Raw genomic sequence first — 22,092 nt, 5'->3', positions numbered from 1 at the left:
AAGTGTGACCCTTTCCTGTTCATATTGAAAAGAGAATTTGGCACTCCCAATTGAGATGCAAAAAACAATATGTTTTTATTAATGTAGGTGTATCCACACACAATTGACGTTTGTCCTCTAGCACGGTTGTGCATATTTCCAGTGCATGTTCTCCTTCTCCAGCTCCATTTGGCCAAGGGGTTCCCGATCTTCATTTATTCAAGCATTGGCTTTAAATGTAATTCTGATGAAGGCCTAGTATTGGCCGAAACGTCAATTGTGTGTGGATACACCTACATTAATAAAAACACATTGTTTTTTGCATCTCAATTGTGAGTGCCAAATTCTCTTTTCTATATTTCTGGAGTGGTATCCTATCTGTGCACCCCTTCCATTGGAGTGCCACGCAGCCCTATTTTTCAATACCCTTCCTGGTCATAGCCATCATAGGTTTGGCCACTACCAAAAATTTATAGATGAACTGATGGCACTAATTGGCGAAATTTAAAAACCTTTTTAAAGCTTTAAAGTCTTCAGGACGATCCCAATGCAGTACCGCCCAGACTTTCGCTGGATTCATGCGAAAACTAGTGGATGATAAGTAATAACCCATAAAAGGGATCTCCTGAGCCGAGAACATAAATTTCTCTGGTTTGACAAATAATTTGTCTCTTAGGATCTGTCTGACATGAACCTTATGTGACTTGAGGTCACTCAAATAAATCAATATGTCATCAAGATAGAAGATAGACCACTACAAATCTACCTGCCAAGTGACAAAAAATGTAATTTGCAAAGTGCTGAAAGAAGGCAGGAGCATTAGTCAACCCAAACGGCATCACAAGTTTTTCATAGTGTCCCTCAGGTATATTAAATGCTGTCTTCTACTCATTCCCCTCCTTAATTAAAATGAGATTATATACCCCCCACGAGATGTAGTTTAGAAAAACCTTTTGCCCCTTGGATCTGGTTAAAGAGGTCCGGATTGAGAGGGAGAGTATATGGATCCGAGACCATGATCGTTGCAGCGGCAGAAGAGGAATGTCTGATATGACCCTTTGCCAAACTTTCTGTGATAATAGGCCTTTATGGCCTGCCTCTCCGGACCATAAATATTATATAACCTGCTCTTAGGCAACTTGGACCCAACAAAAAGATTGAAAACACATCTCCAAAGTCAGACAGTGTATCCACTCTGGCCAACCAGGGTCCCAAGCAGTGACATTGAGTACTCACTCCACTTTACCTCCTTCTCAGTCTGCCAGTCCACTTCAAGATTGTGCAGTGTAAGCCAAGATAGTTTAATTACCATAGGAGTGGGCAAACCCTCTAGCACATAACAATCCAATAATTCCGAGTGCATGGCCCTTATCTGCAGATGTATCACTTGAATGACCTGAGTAAAATACCCCTGGCTCAAGGGTATAGAGTCAATGGCGATGATGGGTATTGGTCTAGAGAGTTTATGTAGCTTGAGACCTTGGTCCTAGACCAACCTGGCACCAAACACTGTCCATAAAGGCTGAAATAATCACCTTACTTTTGCCAAAATGGATTTCGGCTGGTAAAAAAAAAAATTGTGACTCACCCGGGTTGTTGACCTCCCCGCACCCTGGGCTTCTTAGTTTTCCAATGGCTGTGTGTAGTTATGTATGGAAAGACAAATACTCACAAATTGACCCTTTCCACCACAAAAAACACACTCCTCTTTATGCCAAACTGCACGAGAATCAATAAAACGAGGCATCCCCCCAACTGCATGGGTTCCTTAGTTTACTCAGCCCTTGGTTTCCCCAACACAGAACTCCCCCCAAAATTGGAGTGTCTCTTTATATCTCTGGTGAAGATGTCGTTTCACATGGATAGCCAGAGATATGGCAGTCCCCAGGGAAACCAGGGTCTCATACAGAGCAAAAGCTGCAGCTGACGTAGTTTAGATTCGGCGAGAGAGTCGCTGTCGGGGATATCGTATATGTGACATCAAAACATGTGCTAAAATTCCTCAACTGTCTGAAGCGACTGAGAGTCAGGCAAGAGAGAAAATGCTCAGATTTGGGGGTCACCCTGGAGAAGAGAAATTACGATCTGTACCCATTGGTCCTAAGAATCAGAAGAGCGAGGACGTAATTTAAAATAGAGATGCCAAGACTCCCTGAAAACAACTAACCTGTTCTGACCCCCAGACAACCTACATGGTAGAGAAATCTTTTGCTTCTTCAGGGATTGCCCGAGAGCCATGGATCTTAAGCCTGAAGTGTTTGGGTACTTCAAAACAATGGTGCATAAGTCTGCCTACTCCAGGTTGAGTTGCTATAGTTGCCATGCCAGAGCTGCCAACGGATCCATGATGGATCAAAGAAGATATGGGCCAGTGTTAATGTCACACATTGCCTTGGGACTGTGGGCGCTTATTAGAATCCTAGAACTAGAAGTGACCTAGTCTATCCTTGTCCCCCCGATTACCCCTGAAGGTGGAGATGCCGGGTTCACGTGCCTTGTTATTCTCCTATATCAACCCTAATATGTCCTCTCCCCACCCAGGGAGGTAGAAAGCCAAAGTGCATAGGATAACATTAACCAGACAAACAAGGCAAGATGGACACAGATAAATGAAAACAACACTCATCAGAGTGGAACACAGGGGAGTTAAAGGAAGGAGACACCAAATAGGAGATGATGAGGATGTGCACCCACACAATACTCCAAGCAACAATCCTGAACAAATCTCCAGATGCCAACTCCAACCACGATCTACACCTCCAACTCCAAACCAGGCAGCAATTTCTAGCAATGGCAATTCCTAAGTGCCAGAGGCCATCATATATAGCAGAGGGGAGTGGTAAAAATTGAACAGCTGAGACATTTCAGGTAGGAAAGCTCCAAGAGCTTCAACTGAACAGATTAACCCTTGCACTGGCAGCAAAGAAATAACCTGCATTGTTTAATCAGATGGTGAAGTACTTTTAACCAGTGCAAGAGTTTGTGAAACCAGACACTGCGATCTTCTGGCAACACTTTGTCACGGTATCCCTGTAGAATGAGTATAGAATATAGAAAGAGTATTCATGTCAAGCATGCCGTATTGCTAAAATGTTATTTACAAATGATGTATCGCTACATAAAACAGAACATATGAGCGAGCTTTGCACCAACTATCTGCTGTATATATGTAACATCAGTTCCAACAGAAAATGTCACTTTATTTTCAGAACATGATGGAATCCTTGCTTGGTAATGCACTACATCTGGGGTTCCTGTGTCATCTGAGGATTTGTGGCCTGAGAGAGAAACATCTGAAGGGAATAACGTCACACACCTAGAGGAAACCATCTTACTGGTATTTGGAGTCTCAACAGAACACATTGGCCCAAGTGATTCTTATACTCCTTGTAGCCGCTTGTATCCATTGATAGAGGTGGTGCTGTAATCACTCCCCTGCAAAATAATTGACAGCCAGCTCAACAGTGTGTTCAATGTGTGTGTGCTGAGGAGGCTGCAAATGTTGTGACTGCAACCATTCCCTGCACCGCTCCAGTGACTGGAAGTGGGAAGCTGCAGGGAAAATCCAGTACATTTTCTCTCTGTAACCGCTTTTTCATTAACGCAGGCCGAATATTAACACTATTTACCTGAAGATTGACCCTTAATCTTTGGGCAAATATTATTTCTGGACCTGCCAGGTTCATTTTAAGTAACACATATTCAGAAGGAGAACATTACATGGTGAATCTTAGCATGACAAAGCAAGGCAAATGCCACCAGTTTTACATACATTATGTAAGGGGGTTGTCCAATGTCTAAAGGCTCCCATAGACCGCTCCTTCCAGAGTGGCTATGAACATAGGCTTAAATAACTTGAAAAATTATGCATAAAAAGCTGACCAGAGTGGAAAATGGTCAGGCTTCTAACTTCCTATAGAGGGAAGATCTGTATTATCCAACGCTGTAATCTATAAACATATCAAATCATTTTGAAATGTGAAAATTCCTTTAAGTGGTGAATATTAATAGGCTTTTCAAACCATTTTAATAAACAATTTAGTAATGATCTGTTGCCCCCTGCCATTTTTCCAGTTTTTGCTCTCTACTGTAGATGTGAAAAAGATGTACTTAGCACATGGCCACATGCAGCATAATGTTAGAATGGATGGCACATCACTGCTGAGGCCTATTTAAAAGGAAATAAAACTTGCACGCAGCACTCCCATGGCACCGTATCATAAAGCAATAGGCACTCGTATGCCACTGTATAATGCCACCCTTTTTTATCTAAAAGTAATGGCTTGCTATTCTGCCAGTATCAATACGCTTTACAAAAGCCAAACACCTAACCAAAGAGCATGACAATAAGAAGCAAATATATTTTTCATGCTTGTATTTATTGGCTCTGATTGTGCGGCATCACCATTAAATTCCTGTTACCCTGTAATCAGGTGGAGCTGAAATTTAGCCCTGGCGTTTGAAATCACACAGGCCCATGTTGTCCCCGTCCCACAAGCACCAGTTGGGATATTTTACTAATATTACCTTCGAAGGAGGAAAGCAAGATTTACTACAAGACCAATATTTCTAATGATACCCGTGGCTGCTGGGGTAAGTGATGGAGTCAGCAGCTTTGTGCTCCATCACAACTCTTAACAGTATGGGTGTCTTGAGAACACAGATTCTATTAACCCCTTTCTGACCTTGGACGGGATAGTACGTCCGAGGTCAGATCCCCTGCTTTGATGCAGGGCTCCGCGATAAGCCTGCATCAAAGCCGGGACATGTCAGCTGTTTTGAACAGCTGACATGTGCCCGTAATAGGCGCGGGCAGAATCGCGATCTGCCCGCACCTATTAACTAGTTAAATGCCGCTGTCAAACGCAGACAGCGGCACTTAACTACCGCTTCCGGCCGGGCGGCCGGAAATGACGTCATCACCGACCCCCGTCACATGATCGGGGGTCGGCGATGCGTCAGGATGGTAACCATAGAGGTCCTGGAGACCTCTATGGTTACTGATCACCGGTGGCTGTGAGCGCCACCCTGTGGAAGGCGCTCACAGCACACCTCCATTTCTGCTACATAGCAGCGATCAGCAGATCGCTGCTATGTAGCAGAGGCGATCGAGTTGTGCCAGCTTCTAGCCTCCCATGGAGGCTATTGAAGCATGGCAAAAGTAAAAAAAAAAAGTAAAAAAAATGTGAAAAAAATAAAAAAAATATAAAAGTTCAAATCACCCCCATTTCGCCCCAAGCAAAATAAATCAATAAAAAAAAAAAATCAAATCTACACATATTTGGTATCGCCGCGCTCAGAATCGCCCGATCTATCAATTAAAAAAAAGCATTAACCTGATCGCTAAACGGCGTAGCGAGAAAAAAATTCGAAACGCCAGAATTATGTTTTTTAGGTCGCCGCGACATTGCATTGAAATGCAATAACTGGCGATCAAAAGAACGTATCTGCACCAAAATGCTATCATTAAAAACGTCATCTCGGCACGCAAAAAAATAAGCCCTCAATCGACTCCAGATCATGAAAAATAGAGACGCTACGAGTTTCGGAAAATGGCGCAATTTTTTTTTTTTTTTTTTAGCAAAGTTTCGAATTTTTTTTCACCACTTAGATAAAAAATAACCTAGTCATTTTAGGTGTCTATGAACTCGTACTGACCTGGAGAATCATAATGGCAGGTCAGTTTTAGCATTTAGTGAACCTAGCAAAAAAGCCAAACAAAAAACAAGTGTGGGATTGCACTTTTTTTGCAATTTCACCGCACTTGGAATTTTTTTCCCGTTTTCTAGTACACGACATGCTAAAACCAATGATGTCGTTCAAAAGTACAACTCGTCCCGCAAAAAATAAGACCTCACATGGCCAAATTGATGGAAAAATAAAAAAGTTATGGCTCTGGGAAGGAGGGGAGTGAAAAACGAACACGGAAAAACGAAAAATCCCAAGGTCATGAAGGGGTTAACAACATAGCAGATAAGGTAGCACATGACTAGACAGGCCCTTCTGGCATTTGCCAGAATAGCCAGATGGCCAGTCCGGCCCTGCCTGTAATGCAGTAATGTATGCCGTTAATTTATGAATTATTAGTGTAATGGTAACTGTTATCACTATACTTCTCTGTTGCAGAAGATTTGATCGGGATTTGTTCGAGCAGCTATAAGAAGATGAAATAGTATGTGGCTGGTACCACTTGGCAAGCACAGGTCCCCTATTACTAAATAGACTCAATGTATGTACAGTAGCAGCTAGCAAGGAAAGGATCTTTCAGAGGGTGTTGTATAGGAAGAGTATGTAAAGAATTCAACAGGTTCAGAAGTATACGCAAATAGTAAAGTGCAGGGTTGGCATTAGGGGGTGTGGAGTAGAGGTAAATAGGCAGTTGCCTATGGCTTCTGTACCCAAATGGCCCAAGCAAGTCCCTTCACAGCTGCAACTTTTGCTGGCCTGCCAATCCTTGGGCTGCCTGCTTTTACTACACTAGTAATGACAGTCTTGCATTATCAGTGCAGTTTCCGATATGAAAAATGTAGGAGGACCTTTGATTATATCATGGTCACATGACCAAAAGTCCCTTACCCTGCAGAAGTTTGGAGGCACTGATGAGGCGGAGAGAGTTCTCCAACATGATTGTATGTGTGTTATTCAGCCTGTGTGTGGTACGAAGGGTGTGTATGTAGAAAAGCAGTTATAGGTGTAAACATATCAGCAATCACCCAAGAACAAATTGCTAGAACCAAAAATTACCGTTCTCGGCAACACATTACCACTGTGTAAATAGGATTTGCTGTGAACAACATGATACTGTATGGGGAAGAACGAGTGTATCAGTGCTCATTCTAGTTAGCTTGTATAAAAAGGCTGGTAGACAAGCACCAAACAACTTGCATATTTTCAATCGACACTTATTTAATGGTCTGAGCTACATTTGTGTAAATGCACTCTAAGTGTTTCTGAAATATGTTACCATTAGGCGTCCTGCTTTCAATTTTCCCCAGGGCCACACTGTCTAAAACTGGCCCTGGTAGAGCAGTAAGTCGCTGTAAGTTCCAACTCAGGTTCCTTGGGATGTGCTTGATGAGATGGAAGGCTATGATGCTGGAGAACGGCAGCTTTAAGTACAGCAGCCTGCAGTATGAGGCAGACTAATGGACTGTGTATGTATGTATATGTGTTGCATTGTAATCTGAGCTATTGTATCCTTCAATGTCTGAGAACATTTTATACCTTGTTAGTTGTGGGTTAGTGGCTGTCATACCCAGCTGTGCCACCATGTTTTGTTTGCAGGGGGATGGGCCAAGGTCATAGCTGCCTGTAGAGGAGGGAGCTCCATCTTGACATGGGTGAAAGTGATGTGACACAATAATAATGTGCCTCATTGCTGTCATAAGACAGCAAATACAACTGGAAAAGAGTGTCTTTAGTGTCAAGCTTCAAATCTAGGAAGTTAATAGCTCCCAACCCTCCTGGATTCAGCGGGACTGTCCCGATTTGAGGGCTCAGTCCTTTGTCCAGTCATGTCAGTGCTTTTAACACGGCTTCTGATACTCACCTTGCTCTGACATCTTCATTGCTCTGTAGCTCCTCTTCTTCGAGGGCCACTTGTCTCTGCTCAGTACGTAAATGAATTATATATTTACTGCTTCTCCCTTCTGTGTTCGGTCTCACTGGAACTCAACCTCGCATCTCCATTTTGCAGGCAATGAATCCAGAAGCAGATTATACATGTCTATAGAAATACATTGTATATATGACAATGTATTTCTATGGTCCCTGTATACGTAACGTTAAGAAAAAAAAAATTTTTCGTTCCTATAAAAGTAGTAAAAATATCAAGTAGCAATTTCAAAAATGTAATTTTCTCTTTTTTTGTGAGTCTCCCCAGGTCTTGAAACCACAAACTGAACATTACAGGCAGGAGCTAAAGCTACTGAACCACAATCTCTGATGATGCAATATGGAAAATTTTTTGTACTTGTATTTCAGGCTCTGACACTATAGGCAGATTATACTGAGACATAGAGATACATTGTACACAGCAGTGGATTTCTATCTATTTTTATTTAACGGAGAATAACAGATATTTTTCATCCAATAATCCTTCTATATTATTTCAAAACACTCTTTTTCGGTGATCACTTTGTATCTCCGTTCATACTGCACCCACACTCACAAATGACATACCATTTGAAAGGTAAACTTGCCCCCTTCAGAAAGAAAATAGCCAAACAAACCACACATCCACAATGCTATCACAAAATACATTTTAAACATTGTCATAAAACTGCAGTAAGGAGAAATGACCTGAAGGTGGCAACACACTACCCCAAAGTGCAATACCACAAAGCTGAAACAAATCCTAACATTTGCCTTGGGGGCTTTCCAGCTTGCCAAACTCCTTGCCCAGCCGATTACAGGCAGGTACATATAAAATATTTGCTACATATGTGGAAGCAGAATAAATAAAAGTAAAACTTTACCTGTTTAAGACTTCAGCTTTAAAACTGAAGATATAAATTAATGCATCCTAAATGTGACCGGACAGGTTCTGAACCATCAGATTTTCCGTATTATTGGACAGTCATTGAAAAGTCTATCTTCCTTCTAAGGTTGCAGCTTATTGTTGACCTGGAGTCACCTCTGGTTCCAAGTAAAAAATTGCAGCGTTGACATAACTCAGACTGTACATTGTTTCCAGATGGGAGAGATTGGTGGAAACAAGCTTGCAAAAATTGAAAAAATAATCCAACTGTAGGGATAAAAAAGGTAAAATAATTTGCAGATATAACTTTTTTTTTTAAAGGGATATTCCCAATTATTATATAATGGTGTAAATATGCTCAGTTATAGGGTCAATTCTCCTTCATCGTTTTTACTGTCAAAGTGGCACTGCTGTACAGGGAGCTGCTCCGTTCACATACATAGGTCTGTGTTGCACTTCCATACACTGCAGAAAGATGGCAGTGCTGCTGTGGAGGGCAAAAAATGCTGCTGCCCCTGTTCTTTTGCAAGGTCCTGACAATCAGACCCCTTCTGATCAGTAAGTAAAATACCATTATGTTTAATGTTGGAGGATCTCCTTTAGGCTGGAGTCACACACAACGTGTAAAAAAATCATAGATAAACAAGTAAAGCCAGCTCACCGAACAACCACCGCAGGTGCACGGAACTCCTCGCTGATCCACGTGGTTACTTGTGAAGACAAAAGAAAAAAACTTGTTCCAGCTCCAGAAAAATTCAAATTTGATTCTTTATTAATCCAATAAATTGTGGCTGTATAGCTCTCCAAATGACACAACAGGAAAAAGAGTGACGCGTTTCGATCACTGAAGATCTTTGCAAAGCTACATACACAATGCCTAATTCACATAATACAGACAACATTGACCAATTAGAACATGTCAAAAAAATCACATGACAACTCAAAAGGTCCTGAAAGTACAAACACAAAAAACGTAATACATTTATCAACCATTTACCAAGAAAAACAAATCAAAATGAAGAAAACAAAAACAATTAAAAACATAATATTAACAGTGATTAGTGATACATTAATTCATTTAAAGATTTTTCTGTATTTTCATGACTATGACAATTGTACATTCACACTGAAGGCATCAAAACTATGAATTAACACATGTGAAATAATATACTTAACAAAAAAGTGTGAAACAACTGAAATTATGTCTTATATTCTAGGTTCTTCAAAGTAGCCACCTTTTGCTTTGATGTCTGCTTTGCACACTCTTAGCATTGATGAGCTTCAAGAGGTAGTCACCGGGAATGGTCTTCCAACAATCTTGCAGGAGTTGCCAGAGATGCTTAGGACTTGTTGGTCCTTTTGCCTTCTCTCTGCGGTCCAGCTCATCCCAAACCATCTCGATTGGGTTCAGATCTGGTGACTGTGGAGGCCAGGTCATCTGGCGTAGCACCCCATCACTCTCCATCTTAGTCAAATAGCCCTTACACAGCCTGGAAGTGTGTTTGGGGTCATTGTCCTGTTGAAAAATAAATGATGGTCCAACTAAATGCAAATCGGCTGGAATAGCATGCCACTGCAAGATGCTGTGGTAGCCATGCTGGTTCAGTATGCTTTCAATTTTGAATAAATCCCCAACAGTGTCACCAGCAAAGCACCCCAACACCATCACACCTCCTCCTCTATGCTTCACGGTGGGAACCAGGCATGTAGAGTCCATCCGTTCACCTTTTCTGAGTCGCACAAAGACATGGTGGTTGGAACCAAAGATCTCAAATTTGGACTCATCAGACCAAAGCACAGATTTCCACTGGTCTAATGTCCATTCTTTAGCCCAAACAAGTCTCTTCTGCTTGTTGCCTGTCCTTAGCAGTGCTTTCCTAGCTGCTATTTTACCATGAAGGCCTGCTGCACAAAGTCTCCTCTTAACAGTTGTTGTAGAGATGTGTCTGCTGCTAGAACTCTGTGTGGCATTGACCTGTTCTCTAATCTGAGCTTCTGTTAACCTGCGATTTCTGAGGCTGGTGACTCGGATAAACTTATCCTCAGAAGCAGAGGTGACTCTTGGTCTTCCTTTCCTGGGGCGATCCTTATGTGAGCCAGTTTCTTTGTAGCGCTTGATGGTTTTTGCCACTGCACTTGGGGACACTATCAAAGTTTTCCCAATTTTTCGGACTGACTGACCTTCATTTCTTAAAGTGATGATGGCCACTCGTTTTTCTTTACTTAGCTGCTTTTTTCTTGCCATGATACAAATTCTAACAGTCTATTCAGTGGGATTATCAGATGTGTATCCACCAGACTTCTGCACAACACAACTGATGGTCCCAACCCCATTTATAAGGCAAGAAATCCCACTTATTAAACCGGACAGGGCACACCTGTGAAGTGAAAACCATTCCCGGTAACTACCTCTTGAAGCTCATCGAGAAATCCAAGAGTGTGCAAAGCAGTCATCAAAGCAAAAGGTGGCTACTGTGAAGTACCTAGTATATAAGACATGTTTTCATTTGTTTCACACTTTTTTGTTAAGTATATAATTCCACATGTGTTAATTCATAGTTTTGATGCCTTCAGTGTGAATGTACAATTTGATGGTCATGAAAATACAGAAAAATCTTTAAATGAGAAGGTGTGTTCAAACATTTGGTCTGTACTGTATGTATTATAGGCTGGGCTGTATAAACGGGGTGTGGACCTATGCTAATGAATATTTGATGGAACAAAAAGTGTTTCTTTGCTCAATTACTATTATGCCGATGTAGGATTGTCTCTATATCTTTCTTCATCTGAGAATGTATATCCATCAATGACCATTGCATCAGGGGACTCTTGTCCAGCATCCAGGTTAGTGGTATCTGGCAGCTGGATAGGAGGCCAGAAATCTCTAACCTTCCGGCATCCCCATCATGGCTTTTGATTAGCCTGGGTAGCGTGACGTCATTTGTGTGTCCTGCTCATCTCTAGTTGGATTTATTTTTTGCTCATCCATTCAGCCGTCAGAAGTTTCTCATCATTATGTAGCTTCACTATACAACATCTAGCTTTTTAGTGTGTCTAGGTCGTGTTCATTGCAGGATCTGCACCAAACTACTCAAAAACAATCTTCAACTTATCTCTTTAAATGAGACGGTGTGTCCAAACCTTTGGTCTGTACCGTATATTGATACAAAAATTGCCCATTTACATGGAGAGAAATGACAAAGGCCAATGGTTCAGACATTGTGACATGAGGACACCAGTGGAGGGTATATCCTATTTGCAAAGAGGACTGTGTGATATGCGGAAAGTCACAGTCCGCCCCATTTTGATTGGTCTGATATCTAAAGAGCAGTATGAGTGGGGGTCGGGGTGTAATACAAAATGCAACATTCTATAGATCCCTTTTGGTGCAAGTTTTGTATCGATATACATTATATGCTCAGCATGGGTTAGTAAACTGGGAAAATATATCCATAAATGACCATTGCATCAGCTACACTTGATATGTCTCTTTTATATGTTTTATACTATTTTGAATTCTTGTTTAGTAGTGTCTCTATGGTAACGGAGCTTGGACCAATAGGAGGAACTAAGAAGAGTGGTCCATGACTGACTTGCTATAAGTAATTTCTGTTTTGTGTTATTTACGGTAATTATGCACTTTTTTCTTGGCTTCATAAAGGCCCTGCGAGGCCAAAACGTTGCTATTTTCCTGTGTGTACACCAGTGTCAGTAAAAAATGATTTTGAATGGAGAATACCCTAACCCTTACCAAGTCTAGGTATTTCATTGTGATGAGATATTAGAAACCATCAACCAGGATCTGAGCAATATCATGTTCTGTACAGCCCTGATTGGGACACTCTGGCTTAGATGCACAATGTAGAGTTATGCAGCAAGTTTCTAGGTTAGGTATAGGATATATGTTCAACACAATCAATATTCTGGTGTGTTATGTCTAAAGAGTGTCTGAATCTGATGAGATTATGCTTGACATTTGGGTTCGCCCTATGGTTTTCTTCGAAATCCTATGCCATACCCTGCCCTCTATGACATCTTTCAGGGCACTGCACAGGACATCATTTTTTTTTCTGTGTTTAAAGGGAATCTTTAGTAAGATAAACCCCCCAACTGCATTCTATGGTCTTGCAGGTCTTAAAATATATAGAAAAGTTGATAAATTTCTAACTGTTGCTGTTGAAAGTAGAGTTTTTATTCATTGGGATCTCCGGGCATGAAGTCACACAGACACTGAGCTGTCATTCAAGCAAAAAGACTGTTTCTGGGCGGAGAAACCTGCACAGAAGGCAGAGTCTTGGTAGATGCTCTGTCACACCCAGAGCACTTAAGGATTAATGTGGATATGAATGAAAACGCTGATTAGTTGGGAATGCAGAAACAGACAGAAGGTATAAAAGTATCAATACATTTACATATCAAAGACCTGCATACCCATATATGTGATTGGAGGAGATACACTCCCTTTAAAGAAAATAAGAAATCTAATATTGAAAGCAAATAATATGCAAATGCACTCAGCTACTGCTGCTCTTTGTACATCTACATATTGGAAGGGGGTCTAATGTAATGTACGGAGAAACGGCAAGGGCAAAAAAAATGGAAAAAGTCATAAAACCAACCTCTGACCACTTTAAATCTATTTCAATTTTTTTCCTCCTAAAATAATGCTCAGTTTAGTTATATTTATAGTCTAAATGAATCATGACAGTGCTATTTATTACACTGCTCTAAGTGGCCCTATAATGGTGCTCCTCTGCAGAACTGCACAATATTATTTTATTATCTACTCTGTCAAGTGTACAGACCCAATGTTCTCCTCTTCTGAGTTGCACAAATCATGGCAGGGTTTTTTTTTTAATGAAAATGGCTGTACTTCCAAAAGCAAAAATAAAAAATACTTTTTTATTAATTATTAAAATAGGTTGTATTAATACATATATTAAGCTACACAATGACATATGTTCCCAGAAGCTTCACCAGAGGCATTGCTGATTTGGTACTCCTTTATGTAATATTCATTTTGAGACACATTTCTACACTAGAAATGTAATATTATGGTATTTCTACAGACTGAAGACTATATGAATTAAATAGATCTGCAAAGTGTATAAAAGAAAACTCCCAAATATGAAAACACATTCCATAACTTAGCAATATATATTTTGTGCAATGTGCATGTGTTTAAATATATACCATTTGCCATATTTCCAGTTCTCAGCACTGTTTTGATCCTCATTTGAACACCATTACAACAACCCAGGTTAGCCAGCTCACACTACATCTTCTGTACGATGTACAATACGATTAACCTGCAAATATGCAGCTAATCTGCAGGTTATTAGCCTTCTAAAGCCATGTGCTGCTACACTGAAAGCATAGGTGATAGGAGGAAATTAACTTTATTCCTACCAGCAGCCTCCGGCTTTCAGTCTTAGAGGCACGGCTTCAGTCACCTTTCAGCACGTAGTGAGCGGCGGTTGGAACCACGTCCTGGCAATGACTGACAGCCAGCTCAATACTGATGCACTGCTGAGACGGCTGTCAGTCAAGGTTGGGGTGTGGCTACATTCACCACTCACTGTGTACTCAGTGATGACTGAAGTCGCGCCTGTATGACTGAAAGCTGGAGGCTGCTGGGAGTAATAAAGTTCAATTCCTACTGGCAGACTGGCACCGAGCATGGCGGTAATAGCACTTTTCAACAGGACAAGTTCCTTTTAAGTCTATGTGAGCATCAATGCGAATCTCATTCACTTGCATCAAGAAAGAAACTATTGGCCCGCACAAGAAGATGCTGTGTGATTGTAGTTTAGAAGAAGAGCAAAATTGTGCTAGGAGCGGGAGAAGATGTCGATCGATATAATTTAAGCATATTAACACCACATACTTATTGCTAAATGGTTCAACATTAAAATCTTTTATGGGAATATTTCTTCAAGGGCAGCTGCATAATAAACATATGTTCTAGCTACAACATTGAGTATTTTAGGTTATTAAAGCAAATCTGTCACATCCAGAAAGGTATATTTATCTGCAGATGCCTGGGTAATTATTGCTTAAACTCTGGGTTTGCCGCTTACTGGAGCGGTGCCTATAGGGAGAAAATAAAGTGATATTCTCACTGCAGCTGCTCTTTTCCAGTCATTGTGGCGGTGCAGGGGGCAGAAATTGTCACCATTCATACTGTGAGCATGCTCTGTAGTCACTCCCTGGCACTTTCACAGCCTGCTCCCCAGCATGTATGTGCAATCAATGTCTAGGAGCTAATTACAGCCACACATATTATAGCCACTGCTCCAGTTAAGGGTCATACTCATCTACGAGAAAAATGGATGAGTGAAATCCAATAAAAATTGGGTTGCACTCTGACCAATGTTAATCTATGAGTCCTTGCTCATTTGCAAATTTTTCCTCACCTGAAATCGAACAGAGAAAAAACTCGCAACATGCTGCGATTGTCCTCATATCTCGGACAAGACTTGTCAATGGGTGTGATAAAAAAAAATTGCACGGCACTTGGACCATTTCATCTGCCGAGTGCAGAATGGATGTATACATATAAAATAGATAGATGTCAGTGACATATATAATTAGTACAGTGCTTGTGTAGCTTACTGTACATGTATTTTAATACTGAATAGATTATTTTCTGAAAAAAAATGGCGTGGGATCCCCATAAAATTTTATTAACCAGCAGAGGAAAAGTGGACAGCTGGGGCCAGTTCTTTATACAGTAGCTTGGGAAGTGGGGGTTATACCCATGTAGCTTCACAGGCTATCAATATCAGCTCACAGCTGTATACTAAGCCTTTGATTGTTACTAAATAGGGGACCCCCCAAAAAATGATGTAGGGACCCCCTCTAATTAGTAAACAGCAAAGGCTAGGCTAGGCGGATCACATTTGCATGTAAATTGGATATCATTTAGATGCTTGGTGCTAATAATCACATTGTACTCGCAAGAAAAATGCATGACCTTTGCATGACACTCATCTCACTATTCTGGACCGATATCAGACCATTTTTTTATGGTGATGGGTATGAACCATAAACCGAATAAACAGGATTTAAATTGTATTTAAATGCAAGATAACCCTAAATCTGCAGTTATTGATTCTAGACACGGCAGGTTCCTTCCCTTTAAGCACTACCAAGAGACAAAATTTAAAGTCCCTGCACCTCAATCACGTCTGGCGCCAGTACTCGGTGCACCCGTGCAAGTGTCGGGGCCCTGAGCAGGCGGGAGGCCCACTCGCTGTCGGGTACAAGGGCGCTCTATGGGGGCCTGGTGCCAGTGACGGCGCCCGAGGATAGCCCCCCTGCCCGCTTGTTCAGGGTCTCGGCACTTGCGATACTTACTGCTCCCCGTTTTACCACATCTCCCGACTGTGACATTTCAGGCACGGTGACATGACTAGTGTGCGCCCTCTGCCTGAACAGTCACAGTGCAGGGAGCTGGAAGACGCTGACATTAACGAGTCCGGAGCAGAGCAGTGGCCTGCGAGGAGAGGTAAGTATTTAATTTTTTATGTTTAGAGCAATATATGGGGACCGTCATATGGGGCCCACTATATATGAAGCGTTATATGGGGCCCATCATACACTGGAGCCTCATAAATAGGACCCATTATATATGGAGCATTTTATGGGACCTGTCATACACTGGAGCATAATATATGAGGCCCATTATATATGGCTCATCATATACTGGAGCATCATACTGTATATGGGTTCCATTATATATGCAGCATCATATGGGGCCTATTATATATGTAGCAATATATGTGACCCATCATATACTGGAGTATTATATGGGTCCCATTTTATACTGTATGGCGCATTATATGAGACCTCTTCTGTATGGAGCATTCTATGGAGCCCATTCTGTATAGAGCAATATATGTGGCCCATCATACACTGTATTGAGCATTATATGGGACTCATACCGTATGGAGCAATATATGGAGCTCATTCTTCTGGATGAAGCACTATGTGGTACCCATAATACTGTATGGAGCAATATATGGGGCTTATTATTCTGCACAGAGCACTATGTGGTGCCCACAATACTGTATGGAGCAATATATGGGACTTATTCTTCTGTATGAAGCACTATGTGGTACCCATAATACTGTATGGAGCAATATATGGGTCCCATTATTCTGCATGGAGCATTATGAGGTGCCCATAATACTGTATGGAACAATATATTGGGCTCATTATTCTGCATGGAGCACAATGTGGTGTCCATAATACTGTATTGAGCATTATATGGGGTCCATTACTTTGTATGAAGCAATATATGGGGCTCATTATTCTGTATGGAGCACTATGTGGTGCCCATAATACTGTATTGAACAATATATGGGGCTCATTCTGCATGGAGCACTATATGGTGCATATAATACTGTATGGAGGACTACACTGTCTGGTTTTGAGCTATTGTAGAATCTACAATAGATATCACTCATGTAATGTAAGAAGTAAGTGACATCTTTGGCATTTTACTATATCTATATTTCTCTGCCGTATCTGTGCATCATAAATTGTGGTATGTGTTAAAAGGGCCCACTGAGACTCTTTCGCCTGGGGTCCACGAAAACCTGGAACTGGCCCTGACCTCAATGCAAAATCAGTAACCATTTTTTTTTTTTTTTGTTTTATTACAGAAGACAAGGGATTCAGTGGAATTAGCCATTAGGTGAGTATACTTTTGTTTCTTTTGTTTTGCTTTTAAAAGGAAAAAGTGTGTTTTGTTTTAATTCTAATAAAGGACTTTATTTTGGGGGGTCAATATCCATGGCCTCTTACCAACCTGAGAATACCAGACCCCAGCTATCTGCTGTAGCAAGGCTGGTTTTCAAAAATGGTGGGAGGGATCCAACACCATTTTTTATTATTTATTTAAATAATTTTAAAAAAACTGTGTGGGGACCCCTCTATTCTTGATAACCAGCCTTACTAACAGTCAAGGGTTGCAGCAACCAGCTGTCAGTTTTGCCTGGCTGGTTATCAAAAATACAGGCCGTTTTTTTTAATTTATTTACTTACAGCACAGGCGGTGCGTGAGGAATACTCCCATCAGCCACTCCTGCTGTCACTGTTATTAGCGACAGCAGGTGTAGGCTGATGGGAGTGAAAGTCCAAAAAGCCACAGCCTGATGCCTGAGCTTGAATACAGCTCTAATCATTATCCCATGCTCATGCTGATCACCGGCAGAGAGCTGTCTTCAGCAACAGGCGCCAGGGAACAGCGCTTACTGTACTGCTGCTTCCCTGGCGCCCGACATGTGGTATTGATGTGGCACATGGTTGCCACACGTGTGCCACAAGTATTACACACACAGACACTGACATATCCCGGTATAGTTTTGACGTTAGTGTGAACGCCGTGGGAAACACTGACATCAGATAGGTGAATTGAGTTAATTAACTGTGACCTCCCAGGACCTTTCTGACGGCAACGGGAGCATGAGAATGAGACAACACAGCCCCAATCACCACCTCCAACACATTCATCTCTACGATAAAAGGTGGAGAAACATCAGGCTGACTGAGCATACTTGCAATGAAAAAACAACTCTTTAAGGAGGAAAAAGCCTGCTGGGCAGCATTCGACCATTTAGAAAAATCAGACCCCTTTCTTGTCATGTCCGTAAGGGATTTCATCATTACCGAATAATTTTGAATAAACTCCCGGTAAAAAATAGTAAAGCCCAGAAAACGCTGTAATGCCTTCAGATTCTCAGGACGGTCAAAATAAAAAAAAGACCAAACCTTTTCCGGATCCATCCAAAAACCTGAATATGACAACAGGTACCCCAAAAACTGCACGTTTTGAACGACAAAAACACATTTCTCTAGTATGGCATAACACTTGTTATTCCTTAATATCTGAAACACCTGTCTCACATGCCCTGGATGTGTCTCCAAATCAGGTGAATAAACCAAAATATCATCCAAATAGACCACCACAAACCTGCCCACAAAATGATCAAAAATATTATTATTATTTATTTACATAGCACCATTGATTCCATGGTGCTGTACATGAGAAGGGGTGTTAGATGTCGAGTTCCCACCTCTGCACAGGGGGAATCTCGAACCAACTCCGCTGCAGTTTCCCATTCTCCTCCAGCCGCAGTGGAGCCTGCTCAGCGGAGATGTTGGTCTCAGCGTCTGGCTCAAGCTGATACTGTGCGACTGTTTACTACTGCCCTTCCAGGCTCTGCCTTTGTAGCCAGCACTGATCAGCAGCGAGCAGGTCTTTCTGGGACTAAGTCCTGCTTTTCCCATACTGAGCATGCCCACGGGACAACCTCCAATTGGAGGTCTGGGGTCACATGCTCAGGTCCTGTTGCAGCTCCTATTGGAGCTAGTGTATACTCGAAAACGTGTGTGTGTAGATGTGTGACTGTCGCCCATTAATCATCCCCCTTCCTAGTGTTGCTGACTGCTCGCAAATGGTGGATGCAAGCTATCTAGCGCCCAACAGTGCTATCTGCTCACTAAGCACACGTTGCAGTGCCCGTCTCTATGGTACCGTGCACCATCTGTGCGCTCTCCTGACAACCGTCAGTATAGGGTGGGAATTCCAGCTTGAACTGAGCATCTGACTCAGGGCGTCCTCAGGCGCGGGCTCAAAAGCCACCGAGGGTCAGAGCCAGGTCAATCACCAGGTTAGTGGGGGTGATTCTTAGGGATCCCACTAGTGTCTTGTAGCTGCACCTTGTGACTGCTAACAGGGTGCAGCGTATTGTGAGACTCTGTGAAGCAACAGAGCTCACTACCATTTCACACAGGGTGAAGTCTAACCCAAGTGAGAGCTAAGTGTCCATCCGCCATTACATAACAGCTAGTACCATCTCTGCACGGTGGACCTCGGGCTGCGAACACACCTCGTATCAATTCCTTTATTATTTGGTGTGTTCCGCTAGCCCTAATAAGGAGTTTCATCAAAATACAAATATCACTTACTGTAAACAAACTAACAATGACAGATCGGTACAGAGGGGAGAGGACCCAGCCCTTGCGGGCTTACATTCTTTTCACATTTTTCCCCATTGTGCTCACAAATGCATCAAAAAATCATCTGGAACAAAGGGTCATAACTCTTGTTAGAATTATCGTAGGTTGAATTTTTTTGCGTTTTCTTGCTCCTTGCATCGTCCTACACGATATTTGAAACTTAATGAAATGCTAGAACACCATTGGTGCATTGGTCAGACTGAAAGGCATAACCTGACTCTTGAAATGTCCCTCAGGGGTATTGAATGGCGTTTTCCATTCGTCACCCTCCCTGATTCTAACCAGGTTAAAGGCACCCTTAATCCAACTTGGAGAAAACCTTAGCTCCCACCACCTGGTTGAATAAATCAGGAATCAGAGAAAGAGGGTATGGATCTCTGATAGTAACTAGATTCAATTCCCGGAAATCTAAAGAGGGACGGAGACTGCCATCTTTCTTTTTCACAAAAAAGAACCCTGCCGCCAAGGGCAAAGATGAAGGTCTGATATGTCCCTTCTGAAGACTCTCAGCAACAAAATCTTTCTCAGCTTGTCTTTCATGCCCACACAGATTGTACAGTCTGGGTTTGGGTAGTTTAGCTTCGGGGGTCTGATTATTAGGACAGTCATATGCTCGATGTGGGTGCAAATCTTGACATCCCTTTTCAGAACATACGTCCTCAAAGTCTAACAAAAATGTTTGTAATCTTTAAGCAGGTATCATGACAGTCATCTCCCCACGCCACAATTTCTCGGGATTGCCAATCCACAGTCGGATTAAGCTTCAGCAACCAGGGTAACTCCAGAACAATTGGAGTGGGGAAACCCTTCTAAGACATAACAAGGAATTACCTCATAATGAAAAAACCTCACCCTCAGTCTTATGTTATGTACAATCTGCGTCAGTGCTCTCTGTGCAAGTGGATGAGTCGATGTCTTTATCAGGAATAGGCTTAGCTAAGGTAGAGCAAGCAAGCCCATGAGATCTAGTAAACTCAGCATCAACCATACTGATTCCAGATCCACTGTTTACAAACACAAATTTTCTCAGTCCTGCTCTCTAGCACCACCTCTGTGGTCAGGACAAACCAACAATTACAGGTTCAAGACGAACATACCCGTTGATTATCAAACTCCAGGCTCCCAAGGGTTAATCAGGTCTCTTTTTGTTTGGTAATCAAAGGACAGGCACCAATAAAATGTTCCTTCCTCCCACAAAAAAACACAAGTCCTTTTTCTTGCGAATGTCAGGAGAGACATATGACACGGAAGGACCTCCTAACTGCATGGGTTCCTCTAATTCCACAAGTATAGGTTCACCCCCAGATCGTGTCCCCCGACACAGGGGTATTGTCCCAGAAAGAGGGCTCAGGAGAAGGTGATCTTACCCATCTATCCCGCAGGCGTCTAACCACCCGTCTAGCCAATGACATGGCAGCCTCCAATAACTCATAGTTTCATACACTGCCAAAGCATTTTTAACCCCTTTCTGTCATTAGCTGTACTATCCCATTGAGGTGGGGTGGGCCTGTATGGCCACCAACGGGATAGTACGTCATATGCGATCGGCCACGCTCACGGGGGGGGGTCGCGCGGCCGATCGCAGCCGGGTGTCAGCTGACTATCACAGCTGACATCCGGCACTATTTATATACAAAAAAGGTTGCACTCTTATCGTGACAAAGCATGTCTAATATGAAATACATTAAATATGAATAGCAAAATGGCTTTTGAACATTACGAAAATATTTGATAGACGCTTTGCACAGAATTTGATCAAATAGTGTGAACCCATCAACCATCGTCAAGGTGGTCTCATTAATATGATAGGTCCCTGACCTCCCTGTCCAAATGTGAACACTTACCGAAGGCCAATGTCTTTATGCCTGGGTGAATGTGGACACCTCTGTCAGCAAAACCTACATATGGGTTGGCCGGAACCAAGTGTGATTAGATGTAATTAAAGACCACATGGTGACGGGAGGAGTGCTCAGTCAGTCAGCTACCATAGAAATGACAGAAAAACGACTGGCACATCCAAACTAGTGTGAATAGGTGCATACCAGGAGCCGCTACCTCCATACACAATATACAAAAAGGTTGCACTCTATCGTGCCAAAGCATGTCTAATATGAAATACATGAAATATGAATAGAAAAATGGCTTTTGAAAATTATGGGGTCACTTATGTGGGGTTTCTACTGTTTAGGTACATCAGGGGCTCTGCAAATGCAACGTGACGCCTGCAGACTAATCCATCTACAGTCATGGACAAAAATTTTGAGAATGAGACAAATATTAATTTTTCCAACGTCTACTGCTTCATTTTTTCTAATGGCAATTTGCATATACTCCTGAATGTCAGAGTGTTCAGCAATTACTGTACTTGCAAAGTCAATATTTGCCCAGAAAATGAACTTTAACCCCCAAAACACATTTCAACATCATTGCAGTCCTGCCTTAAAAGGAGCAGCTAACATCGTTTTAGTGATTGATCCATTAACACAGGTGTGGGTGTTGATGAGGACAGGGCTGGCGATCAATCAGTCATGATTAAGTAAGAATGACATCACTGGACACTTTAAAAGGAGGCTGGTGCTTGGTATCATTGTTTCTCTTCAGTTAAC

The sequence above is a fragment of the Ranitomeya imitator genome, chromosome 2 (genome assembly GCF_032444005.1).
Source record: "Ranitomeya imitator isolate aRanImi1 chromosome 2, aRanImi1.pri, whole genome shotgun sequence".
Classification (NCBI taxonomy): domain Eukaryota; kingdom Metazoa; phylum Chordata; class Amphibia; order Anura; family Dendrobatidae; genus Ranitomeya; species Ranitomeya imitator.
This window is presented reverse-complemented; position numbering follows the sequence as displayed.